This window comes from Macrobrachium nipponense, chromosome 7, assembly GCF_015104395.2.
Source record: "Macrobrachium nipponense isolate FS-2020 chromosome 7, ASM1510439v2, whole genome shotgun sequence".
Lineage (NCBI taxonomy): Eukaryota > Metazoa > Arthropoda > Malacostraca > Decapoda > Palaemonidae > Macrobrachium > Macrobrachium nipponense.
Genome location: NC_061109.1, coordinates 10,606,785 through 10,620,319, shown reverse-complemented (window position 1 = coordinate 10,620,319; position 13,535 = coordinate 10,606,785). Strand labels below are relative to the sequence as shown.

General features: G+C 43.5%; 1 protein-coding gene across 5 annotated transcripts in view; it reads left to right on the top strand.

Annotated features, from left to right (window-relative positions):
* Positions 1–13,535, top strand: part of LOC135216988 (uncharacterized) — a 358,855-nt gene that overhangs the window by 147,775 nt on the left and 197,545 nt on the right. The window lies entirely within an intron of this gene.

Here is a 13,535-nt window from a genome sequence, read left to right as displayed (position 1 = left end):
ATGACAAGCCCCGCCCACTTAACGGAAGTGTAGGAATGACTTGGTAGACAACCTCATTCTGTTTCTGCCACATTCGAGTGAACATCATGTGTTGGTGGCAGCTTATGTTCATTGGTTTTTGGTTGTATAACCAGATTCAATTAACTTTATTAATGCTTAATTTAGAGTAGCCTACAAGCTTTGTTGACTTATTAGCATTTAGGATCAGGATTTTCATATGTTTAATATAGTTCCTATAGCCTTCTCTATTGTAGGGAAGGTTGTAAGATCAGAGTGACTGATCTTGCTACGATTCACAGACTGTTTGCTGTGAGTGTAGGGGACAGGAGTGTAGTAGGGGGAAAATTTGTGCAGATTGTCTTGATTGCAATAAGAGAAAGTGGCAATTCATAGATCTCACCTAGAGAAGTTTGAAAAGGATTGGAAGAAGAAAGCGGCTTCTAGAGCCGGGAGACAGTCACGGAGCCTAGAAATAATGTATCCCAGAAACAGAAACTAACCTGTGTTAGAAGCTAACCTCCTATCATTCTACTCCTTTTTCCAACTTTCTACTAATCCTTGTCCTCCTACTTTTTATCTACCTACTTCCGTGGCTGGCTCTCTTGCTTCTGGCCCTTTTTCCATTGTCTAGAATCTAGATTTGATAAGGAATCAATCTAGTAGTAAGTACTGTTGCATAGCAAAGTGATAGTGTAGTGAAGTGAAAGCAGTGATTACTCCTCTCGTCAGCTCTCCTAGGTCGAAATCACTGTCCTGCTCCCCCAACCCTAGGAGAAGATATACCAAAAGTCCAAAGGAGGCCTCTGGGGTTTTCCATGGGTAATTGCTGCACCTGTTGCACAGTCCCAGGTGTTGGTAGGATTAGTGTCGCTGTCCTGCTCCCCCAACCCTGGGAGAAAACATACCAAATCCAAGGAAGGTCTATGTGGTTTGTCCATGGGTACTCACTCCCTCAGTTGAGCCCATGGCATGTTTCCAAGTGTTAAAAGATAGCCATTGAAAAAGCGTCACATCAAGAATGCACCAAGCTTTCGTACAGATACTTCAAATTGTCATATAAATGTACGATAATTGAAGGCATTTCACTCGGGCAGTTTAATCATACATTTACGATAATTATCATACGAATGGTAGGCAAATGCACCTGTGTATGTCTTGTCAGTGATCAGGCCTACCCTCTGCTGCAAGACTCCCACTCATGTAGAGGTGGCCCACGGCTCAACCTCCATGCCACTACAGGCCCTGCAGTGATGTCACTTCCGATGATTCTGACTCAGACACGTGGCACGGGAAATGATTCCTAGATTCTTCTAGGCCTCTAAAGACCCTTCAAGTGGGTCAGGGTTCAGATCCAATTCCAGTTAAGCAATATAAGAAGGCTAGCACTAGCCCACAGCCTTTTTGTAGTTACCTTGTACCTATAAGGGACATGGTGCCTCTTTCTGAGCACCTAGTGCAGTGTCACCAGTTCTTATTTGCCATTCGATGCTAAACTGCATGGTTTTATGCTAACCCATCATGGTGCATCCGCTTCTGAGCACTAACTGCCCACCACTCTCAGTTGTGCTTCTCTATTTCAGTCATCACCTTTAGAACAAAATGAACCGTCATTGGCTCGTATTAAGAGGCATTTAGCTGAAATAATGAGTGTTGAGGAAAGCAAGAAAAAGTATCATTCACCTTTCCTTCCTCTCCTTTAGTTCAAAGAAGATTTTTCTCTTGTCACCAAGGAAGCTCCTTCTTTGGGAGTTGCTGCCTCCTCCCAAGGAGATTTTCTGTTCTCATTGATTCTTCTCGATGCTCTGCTTTGTTGGTGGAGAAGATATTTTTTTGTCAACGGAGCTAGACCACCTTGTTAAGAATTTCTTTAAGGTTTATGAAGTTTTTAGCTTCCTTGCTAAGGAACACAGCCGAAGAAGATTTTTCACTTCCAAGCATTATCAGGCACCTTGGACTGGATAGGAGTCTTGTCCATTATAGATGGCTCTAAAGAACTTTAATCTCTTTTTCAGTTTGAGAGTACTTAAGAAAAGAGAGCTCTGGTGCCCTTTTTACCACTAAGAGAGTCAGTTAGACACAGAAATTGGCTCTGTTATTTTCTTCCCTAGAACTTCATCTTTCCGCAGGACACTGTTAAGGGTATTGTATCTGACCTTCAGAAGTTAACACAAGATCTGTGGGCTCATTCCTCCAAGCATTCCAAAAATTCTCCAGCCTTTGCTTCAATACGGCGCTTTTATCATCTTCAGAGTCCCAGTTAACCCTGTCACTAGAGATCCTCTATTTGGGGATTAATCTAAACTCTCGAACTTCTCGGATTTTTCCAAACTGCCAAGAGAATCTTCAGCTGACTTGAGACAGTTCACTGGTTTAGCCCTTTCTTCTTGCTTAGCCCATCAGGACATGGTGCCCAGAAAAGCAGGACCTTCACATTAAGATTAGAGAGCTGATAGCAATTATCTTAGGACGTCAGTGATTCTCATCCTTAGTTCTCAACAAGACTATATGGTAGTCCATTCAGACGTACCACAGCTCTAATGTACATATGGAAGTCAGGAAACACACTCTCCTCTTACTTTTTCAGGCACCCAGCACCAGCTCCCGAGTGTCCAGCTACAGCTTTTGGCACCAGCTCCCGGGGCCAACTCCCAAGCATACAGCTACAACTCCTGGGCTCCAGTCCCAGCTCCCAGGCATCAGCTCTCAAATGCCTGGCACCAGCTTCCTAGGACCCTGCTCCAATTCTTCAGTACTTGCTTCCGTCTTTCAAGCTCCTGTTTACAGACGTGGGTCTCCTTTATACCATGATTAGCCACTCTAGACATTAAATAGCAGATAGCTGAAACTATGGCCTTTCTCTCAATGAAACTCCCTCCAAGATGTGCTCACTTCCTCATCCAAGAAATTTCTGAAGGAAGTTGATGACTGACTTTCGGCTAAGAGGTAGTGAGGCAAGCATCCTTTTCCATTCCTCCCTCTTGCTTAGTCCGTAGGAGATATCTGTCGTTACAGGGGGGAAGTTCCATCGTTGGGAGTCACTGCTTCCTTCCTAGGGGACATCTCCGGCCTCATTGAATCTTCCTGACACACTGAGTTGTCATCGGCGAAGGTTATTTATTCATCAGCTGTACTGGACCAACTTGTTAAGGATTGCTTCAAGGTGTTTGAGACCTTCAATCTCTTGGACTTGACAGTCTGAGCTCTGGCCAAGGAAAATGAGAATTTTAAGCAGTTAAAGAACAACATTGCCCTGGACGGGCTAGGAGTATATTGTTTAGAGCAGACAAAGCTGTCTGTGATAGATCTGTTGAGCTTGCAGCTCATTTCTCATTGCGAGTATTGAAGAAGGGAGAATTATGGTACTCCTTTACAACAAAAGGGGTTACACAGACCCAGAAGTTGATAGCTTTTTTTCGTCGTCGGACCACCATCACATTTTTCTGCAGGGTACAGTGGGGAAAATTACTTCGGACCTCCAAGAGGAGTTCACCCAAGATCTACTGTCAACAGCAGGAGACCTTCTACTGTGGACAGTTAAAATAGAGATACTAGTCACTCAATTTGTTCAGGCCAAACTTAGATTCTGGTGAACAAACCGAGTCATTGGGAGCAGGTCCTTCTCACCGAGTGGACCTTGCATCCCTTTACCTGTCGGGATCTGTGGTATGTGTGGGGCAGGCCAACTTTGGACCTGTTTGCCATCTCAGGGAACAATCACCTTCCTCTTTTGTTCTCTGTCTCCTGTCACTCTAGCATGGGTAACAAATACTGTCTCTACTAATACAACCTCACATCAAGAGATTCCATCAAAGGGGGTCCACTCTTCCAATGACAGGTTTTGGAAAGTCAGGAAGCTTGTCAGAATGAAAGGGTTCTTTATACATGCCACAGAGACCATTGCAAGATGTAGCTGTCAATCTTCTATCTCCATCTACCAGGCTAAGTGAACGCTTTTCCCAAACTGGTGTCTCAGACACACATCTGTGACCCAATGATGGATTTCCTCCTTTATCTGAGGAAATCTAGAATCTCTCGTCCTTCTCCATTAAGGGGTATCAAGCTATGCTTAACTCAGTGTTTAAGCTCAGGGACCTAGATCTTTTGTCAACCCAAATGTTAATGACATCTTCAAGTCCTTGGATACGTCCAAGCAAGGAAGAAGGATCCGGTCTCCTGGAGCCAGGACTTGGTGTTGCAGTGGCTGACAAGTCCCTCTTTTGAACCTCTACATTCCTCATCTCTGAGAAATCTTTCCCGGAAGATGATCACCTTGTGGCCTTGACTTCTGCTAAACATATTAGTGAGATCCAAGCTATAGATAAGGAAGGTTGACTCCTTTCCCAGGGTTTTCTAGCCAAGAACGAGGACCCATCCAAGCACTGGACCTGTTCTTGCTCTGTTAAGAACTTAACGGACATCTTTGGCTCTGAGGACTAAGAGAGAGCTCTTTGTCCTGTTAGGGCTTTCAGAACTGAGAATATCGAAGAGCCACCCATTAACCTCTGGTATCCTGTTAAGAACCCAATTTGTCCTCTTGACTAAACAAGCATTGTCCTTCTGGAGGGACTTAATTTTTAGGGTGCACTCTTCAAAGTCAGAAGGACATTCTGCCTATTTTTAAATGAAAGCTTTTGATGTCAGGATAGTCTCTTCCTCATTAGCTTTCAGGCACCATATGTTCCTTTCTAACATTCTGCAATCCACCTACTAGAATTGCAATTCAATCTTTGCATCTCTCTATTTGAAAAACAGTATTTGTGATTGTAGTACCTTGGGACCATCATCAGTGACTGGTATAGTATTGGGTGAGGGAAGCTGAGGAATTTCTTCTACTTCTCTTCACTTTGAAGTATGATGTTGAGTTTTGGGGAGCCTGGGAGTACAATGTACATTTCAGTTGATGGGTTGTGATTTTTTTGGGGCAGAAGACACTGTTGACTGGTTGTTTTGTATATTGGTACTGCAGCCAGGGCAAGGGCACTTGTGTATGTTTTGTCAGCGATCAAGCCTACCCTCATTGTAAGACTCCCACTTACATAGAGATGACCCATGGCTCAACCACCTCGCCACTGCAGATTAAGAAGAGCTCCAGCCAGAGGCAGTATTCATCTGCAGTAGCTCTTTTACTAGATAAGGAAATGACAAGTATTGTTTCAATGCTAGTAATCCTTTCTGTTTCATAGCCATTATCATACCCTAAGGTTTTGGAGTAGAATAGTATATCCATTCATTCCACCCAATCAGTGTGGGATTCAGCTAAGTAATTACTTGGTAAGTGTATATGAAAATGATATTATTCATAATAGAATTAAGTCTCGTATATACTTACCAAGTAATTACAAAATCAGAATCCACCCTCCTCGCCCCTCATGGACATAAGAGCACAAACAGAATGAGGTTGTCTGCCATGTCGTTCCTACACACTCGTTAAGTGGGCGGGGTTTGTCAGCTACACTATATTGTCAAAGTGCTACCATGATTTTTTAAATAGAAGGCTGCCATGCGAGTTAGAAACTATAGCTATGTAATTACTTGGTAAGTATATATGAAACTTAATTTTATTATGAAAATATCTTTTTTGTACGCATAGTGATTTATTCTCTTTTGCAGATAAAATTGACATTTTGCATATATAGCTGTTTAAAAAGCACTTTGAGTAGTGTTTGTGTTGTTACAGAACATATTTATAATGATTGCTTATTTTCAGTGTTGCATTTTGAAATGAGAAGCTATACCATTCTTTTGATGTTTTATGTTTGATATATTAGGTATAAGCTGTTTACATGATTGTTTGATTATATTTTATTACCCAATTTTAATCCTTCACAGTGTACTCTACTTGGTTCCTCATTGCACTTCTATAAGTAACCCATCAGCTACGTATTTCCCCTTACACATTATTTTTCATTCTTGCATGATTCACAGTCACTGTAATGTCACTTTACCCCATGCCTTGTTCTTCTGACTGCAGTCTCTCCATGCCTTATTACTCTGCCATTTTCCCTTACCTTAAAATTTTCCAGTGTTATTCCCTTTACATTACTTTTTGATTGTCTTTATGCAATTGTCTTTATACAAATTTATATACGTATATACTTTTTTATTTGCATAGAAATTTCTTGCATTGTATTGCCCTAATGTTTTCATACAATGTATAAACCATTGCCATAGATAGACTTATACTTGGGTTTACAGTGAGCGGCCCCTGTGTTTCGTCCCTTCTGTAATTTCCAAATCTATCAACCAGGCTGTAACAATATCTTCTTACAATCTGTGGCTCAACCTAGGTGTTTTTTCTTGTCTCTTATGTTTACATGCATGGTAAGTAGAGGGTTAAAGATTTCCTTCGAGTTGGGTAATAAGCCGTAGGCCCACTTAGGTAGGTACTAATTCTTCTTGTTTTGCTGATATGTCTTTCTTTCAAAGATATTAAAGCCCTTTCTTGATCTGACATCTTTGACAAAATACTTGATGATTCTCTGGGAGTCACATGTCTTCCACTAGTTATTACACAATGAAAAGGAGTGTATGATACTGTTTGCTTGTATCCTAGCCATAATTATGTATTTGTCAGATTTGGTTGGGTAACTCTATGTATTTTTGTCAGTGATTTTCCAACAAAGCTTAATGCTGGTTCTCATTCTTAACAATAAACACTTGTATTCATAGTGGTAAATAATGAGAATGATTTGCATATACAATGAACTTGAATAAAAATATAACTTACTTTAAATCTAAAACATTTTTTGAATTAATGAACAAAAGTTATCACAGATAGTTACAATTTTAAGTATGACAGAATTAGCTTTAGACATGAATAATTTTTCATGAGTATATAATTTATAAGATGTTCAGAGGCAACATAGCTTTCGTTGGAATTACTTCTTCAGTTATTGAGGGAAGCAACGCCAAGAATTAGATCTCAGAAGTAACTCAGTTCCAAAGAATTACTTATGTAAGGCCACCAGTAATGTTTACAACACAGACGCTAAAGTGGGATTAAAGCTAAATTAAAGAACTATGTATGTATAAGCACATATTTAAAGCAAAACAAAGGTAATCTTTTACATAAGAAAAAAAATCACTATACATAACAATTGTAAACTAAATCCAAGTTTGTGGTAACTAGGAAGCTTCCTGTGTGATGGTATCAGTGCCATCTCAGTCTGTGAAGGAATAATTTAACAATAAAAAGGTGTAAAAAAGGGATTTTGACGTAAGGAAAAATCTATTTCTGGGCGATTGGCTCGTGTCGCCAGCGAAATATCCTTTAATCTATTATTTCTAGGGTAAATGTACTAACACATACCAGAGAATAAATAAATAAAGAAAAAAAAAAGGTCAGTATAACTGACTCGCTCACACTCCAGAGAGTGTCGGTATGAACACTATGGCGAGTGAGACCACTACCACGAGCCAAATGCCAATAGAATTCTCCCACTACAAAATCCCCCAAGAGGAGAGCCAACCCACAGAGTGGGCAGCACCTACTACTACTACTCCATCCCATGCTGCCGACTGCTGCGCCTCTGGTGGCCATCCTGAAGTTAGCAGACAATCTTGGCGATGGGAAGGGTAGGGCGGGATTTCGCTGGCGACACGAGCCAATCGCCCAGAAATAGATTTTTCCTTACGTCAAAATCCCTTTTCTGGGCTCAGCTCGTGTCGCTGCGCGAAATCGTACCAGAGAAATAGCACAAGATTGTAAAAGAAATTCAACAAATACAAAGAGGTCTCAAATAAAAGATAAAATAAAAATAAATCAATATAATTGCTAATAATGATACATATACACAGTGATACAAAATAGAAATATTACTTAATTTATACTTAATTCAAATAATATTTCTTAACTTAAGGTAATATACATATATACAGGAGAAATATATCTATATGCAAAAATGGTATCTGTGTAAAGCTATGTATCAAACATTCTAAAGCAATTAACATAAAAGTTGAATAAAACAAACTCAACAATAATAAAATATAAAGGAATGTATATGACTTAATATACAAAACCCGTAACCATTATAATAAGATGTATCTCCTGCATAAAAATAAGGAGATGACATCCACGAGATCAATAAACCATCATCAAAGATGTGAGTGTTCCCTAGCAAAAAAATAAGGGACACCCACTACATCATCATAAAAGCAGCTAAGACACAAGGTGACCGTAAATGAACAAGGCAGGAATAGACGAACTGTTGGGTGAGGCAGGTAGAAGAAAGCGGAGGACTGGATCTTCTACTAAGGATTAAGTCCAGCAAGTCCATGGGGAAACTCTGTTCCCCGCTGCAACTTGCTGAAAATTTCAGAGCTTCCAAGGACTTTAAGTAATGACGTTTGAACACTGTCGGCGATTTCCATCCAGTATACTTTTTCAACTCATCGAAGTTCATATGTTGGAAATAGTTAATTGAGGTGGCTACTGCCCTGACATCATGTGCTTTGGGAAAGAGTCAGGATTGGCTTGTTTAATGAAGTACAGGATTTGTTGCCTGATGCCTTTAATAGATAAAGTGCCACCTTTTTCTCTCTTAAAGAGAGGACCCGATGAGGATGAGGAGGTCCTCGATAGAAAGGCTCGTAAGGCTGAAACTGGGCAAAGAGATACATCTTGTGGAAGGGGTAGTACCTTCCATGGTTCCCACCTCATCAAAGGATCTTCATTCTTTGCTATAAAGCTACGTTCCGGAGAAATAGCAGCTTCCCCTGTGGGAGGAACTGAATATGATCCGGATCTCTGGATAACGCCGACAGTTCTGAAATTTCTAGCTCCTGAAGCCAAGCTTAATAAAAATAGGGTTTTTTCTTAAGAGCATTATAAATGAGCATGTGTCATTATTGGTTTCTGAAGCCAGTTTTTAGAACATCGTTTAAGAACCATGATACTGACGTAGGCCTTACCGAAGGCCTAAGTCTAGCACATGACTTTGGAATAGACGAGAAGTAGGAATCTGTCAAGTCTATGTTGAACCCAAATTGAAAAATCTTCTTTAAGGCTGACTTGTTTGTCGTAATTGTGCTAGCTGCTAAGCCTTTTTCAAATAAGGATCTGAAAAAGGATATAGCTGAATTGATTGTCATGATCCTAATATCTGATTCTTTCAGGAAGGTTGCTAACTTTTTGACAGCAGCATCATACTGTCTCAAAGTTGAATCTCTTTTATCGGATTCCAAGAAGAGAATATTCTGAGGGTCAATATTCGCATCCCTTTTCGCTGCAAACTTCATGAAATCCATAAAGTTAGGGTTTTGAGAATCCCTGAGGAAGCGAACACAGTCTTCGTTTGTACTGACTGGGAGAGCCTGGGATTGGGGATACCGAAGAGGGCGAAGACCCAGTTCCAGAATGAGAGGGTACCAATTGCTCTTCGGCCAGTCTGGGGCTACTAGAGCCACTTGACCCTTGAATGTCCTGAGTTTGTTTAAGACTTTCATGAGAAGATTCACCGGAGGAAAGACATAAATCTTTCTCCCAGTTGTTCCAGTCTAGAGCCAGGGGCGTCCGTGGCATAGGCCAGAGGGTCCAGGTTGGGGGCCACATAACACGGGAGTTTGTGGTTCGTTTGAGATGCGAAGAGATCCACCTGTAGACCTGGAACTCTCTGAAGAATCCATTGGAACGAACTGTTGTCCAGTGACCATTCCGACTCTAGAGGTTACTGATCGGGATAGAGCATCTGCTATGACGTTCCTCACTCTAGCTATATGAGTGGAGGAGAGATGCCAACTGAACTTGTCCGCCAGGGAGAAGATGGCTACCATGACGTGATTTAGATGACGTGACTTGGAGCCTCCTCTGTTACGCAATGTACCACCACTGCGCTGTCCAGGACTAGCTTTATGTGGGAGTACTTTGGCGGGCATAACTTTTTTAGAGTCAAGAACACTGCCATTGCTTCCAGTACGTTTATATGGAACTGACGGAACTGAGGTGACCACGTTTCCTTGAACCTTTTTGAACTGGGAATATCCTCCCCAACCGCTTAATGATGCGTCTGTGTGGATGGTGATCCCTGGTGGAGGAAACTGAAGGGGCACTGACACCGACAAGTTCTTGACTTTCGCCCACGGTCGGAGTCGATTCTTTAGAATCAGAGGGACTGAGGACAATTTGTCCCTGGACCTGACATTTGCTCGTGAGCGCCAGATTCTGGTTAGGTCTTTCAGTTTGGCTTTCATTAAGATGTTCGTCACTGATGCAAACTGGAGAGAACCCAAGATCCTTTCCTGGGATCTTCTTGATGCCAGTTTGTGACTCAGAAATTGTTTGACTGATTTCGCTATTTCTTTCTTTTGGATGATGGAATCGACAGAGTATGGGAGGAAAGATTCCATTGAATGCCTAGCCACTGAAAGTTTGACTCTGGGGTGAGTCTTGACTTGGTCCTGTTTATCTTGAAGCCTAGATATTCCAGGAACTGAATTACTTTCAGTGTTGCTCTGTTGCATTCCTCGACTGTTTGAAGCCCAGATCAACCAATCGTCGAGATACGCTACTACCATAATCCCTTGCGATCTGAGTTGTTGAACTACTACTTCCGCCAGTTTCGTAAACACCTTTGGGTGCTACGTTGAGCCCGAAAGGAACTACCTTGAAGGAGAATGTCTGGTCTCCTATCTTGAAGCCCAGATACGGACGGAAGTGTCTTGCAATAGGGATATGATAGTAAGCGTCTGTAAGATCGATAGAGGTGGTGACGGCCCCACGGGGAAGTAAGGTCCGTACCTGCGAGATCGTGAGCATCTTGAACTTGTCGCAGCGAATGGCTAAGTTTAAGCGGGACAAGTCTAAGATTACCCTTCTTTTTTGTGAGCCTTTCTTTGGCACGCTGAACAAGCGTCCTTGAAATTTTAACCTTTTGACTCTCGCTATAGCTCCTTTCTGAAGGAGATCCTCCGCATACTCAGTCAGTTCCTTGGAAGGAAGTTGGCGGAAAGGTCTGGATGGGGGTGGGTTCGTTAACCAGCTCCAACCCAGGCCTTTTGACACAATGCTCTGAGCCCACTTGCTGAAGTTCCACCGGTGGCGAAAGTGAAACAGCCTCCCTCCTACCTGAAATTCCTCATTGGTTCTGGTAGCCTCCTCGGCCTCCTCTGAAATGTTTCCCCTATTAAAGGGACCTCCCGATCCTCTCCCACGAAAGGATCGCTTACCTCTGCTCCCTTACCCGAGCGGTCATGACTTCTGTGAAGCTTGACTCTCGAAGGATTGATTGTAAGCTAAGTGGAGAGAGGGCGTAAGATGTGGAGGGCTGAGGCTGAGGGGAGATAACATAAATCGGCTGTGATTGAGCCTTTGAAGTGGAAGGTTGGGCTGTTTGCACTAAGGGAACAGCCGGAACTTGCTGAGAAAAGCGTGGCTGCTTTTTCTGGTAGGGCTGGAAACGTCTGGGTTTCCTTTGACCCTTACCTCTAGCTGCTAGATCTTGCCGCCTCTTGGCCGTAAGACCCCAACGGTCCCTTAAGGCTCTGGTTCAAACCTCGTAGCCTCTGACTGAACCTCCTTCACCATCGCTTCTGGGAAGAGGTCTGCTCCCCGATGCTCGACGCAAGTAACCTATTCGGCTCGTGCCGAATAGTTGCTTCTTGTAGGACATGCTTCCTACAATTCGTCCTAGCAGTGGCAACTCAAACATATCTGACTGTACCGTTTGAGTCAGGGATTTGGTCATAAGCTTGAAGAGCGGTTCTGAACCATAGGCTATGGTAGCCACCTCGGTCATAGCCATGGAATTAATAGATCTGGCTAACCGCGATTTGGCGTCAAATTCAGCCTGAATAAGGCTATCTGGAAGCCTAGGTAGCTTTTCACCAAACTGCTCCATAGCACAGTCCGGTTTGAGTTTGCCAGCTGAGAAGGTGTTAGATAAGTCTTCCCACAATTCTCGGCTGAAGGAAGTAACGGAGATGTAGGATCTGCTTCCTTCAGTTGAGGCATGGGGTCCCCCTTCTGGGCCGCTGGAATGGTAGATGTCGCGATCTTTGTCAGGAAAGGGAGCGGGGTTACTCTCATCCATCGTAAAGATCGTAAACGGACTCTTGAAAGGTTGGATTTTCGTATTGGAACAATACCATGCCTCTAGCCACCTGAGCCATTCTCTCTGAGCCTGGTCACGTGAATAGAGGACTGTCTCCTTTGGTACTTTATCATCCCGAGTCATGGCTGAGGCGGTGAGCCTTGCATAGCCGATGAACGGAGGCTGAAGGTCTTCCGGGTAGAACTCGAAGTCCTCGATCCTCCGAGTTCCACATTCCGGGATAGAAATGAGTCCGTCTTGGAAGGGGGCGTATGAAACGCTACTCTCCAAGGGTTGTTCATTGAGAACGGAGGTAGCGAGTCATACGGGGGAAGCTGGGCTCCACCTGTATTGAAAGGTGGAGGAGAGGCTAGAGAGCTTGGCTCAGTCCGGCTATAATGCTGTCTTGAGAGGTAATCCTATCCGACAACCGAGAGATCATTTGTTCCATGCTACTTTTCAGAGACCCAACCAGGTCGCCCACCTGTTGTAACAGACCAGCATTGGAGTCCAAAGCCGGAGCTGCTGCGGAGGTGGAGGGGTGGCTCTGAATTGGAACCAAGGGTAGCGGAACTGACGACTCTGCCGGAGTGTGAGATCTCTCTCTGGAGGATTTACTCCTCGAGGACTTAGAGCCGGACCCAGAAGCTTTAGATCTCTCTGCTCCGGGATTCCTAGCCGGAGACTTACGAGAGGAGGATGACGCCGAAGCCGTCCTTCTTAGACGACGACGACGTCTTTGTCAAGGATTTCACTTGCTTGACCCTTGACCTTGGGTCTAACTGAAGCGTCAGGAGAGTATATAATTCGTCACCCGTAAAGCCTTGGAAGGATGGAGAGGTTGCAGGAGTAGAAGAAACAGTTGCACCCAAGGGTATCCCTTGGGTGTCCACCTTACCTACCTCGACCAACAGGTCGTCTACACCTACCATAGGTTCTACATTAATATCCAACGTCGCGACTTCCGAGGAGATGTCCTGGCCTTGGTCAGTCAATGAAGCAGCCAGCTGTTGCTGGATGAAGGCGATAGTCGGGGCCGCCTCTACTGGGTCGACGTATCCTGTCGCCTTGCCTCCGGGGAAGATTAGTACCGCCAACCTTTTCTCCAGGATGTAGGGCATACCCTTGGCGGCGTTCTTCCCGAAACCGCCGACCCAGGCCCGCAGGGTTGCCAGTGCGGTATCCCTCACGGCCGGCGCCTGGAAGAGAGGGATTGATTAGAATTAAGAATAACTTAAGACTAAAGCTAACTTAAAGCATAACTTAAAATTATAGGGGCTATAAGGCCCCTTGAATTTACCTTAAGTTAGAGTGATTGATGTAAAACTTAAGCACTATAACAGATGAGGACCAGCTACCGGAGATGGAATACTTAACCCCGTCTTAAAAGCTGGCTCACCAGATCGTAACCATATGGTACATGTTTCATGGTACCAGACCTGGATGTCCCCGTGCGGAGTCGCGCATGGAGCATGGGACCGGCAAACTTCGTGTCCACATGGGTCCTGA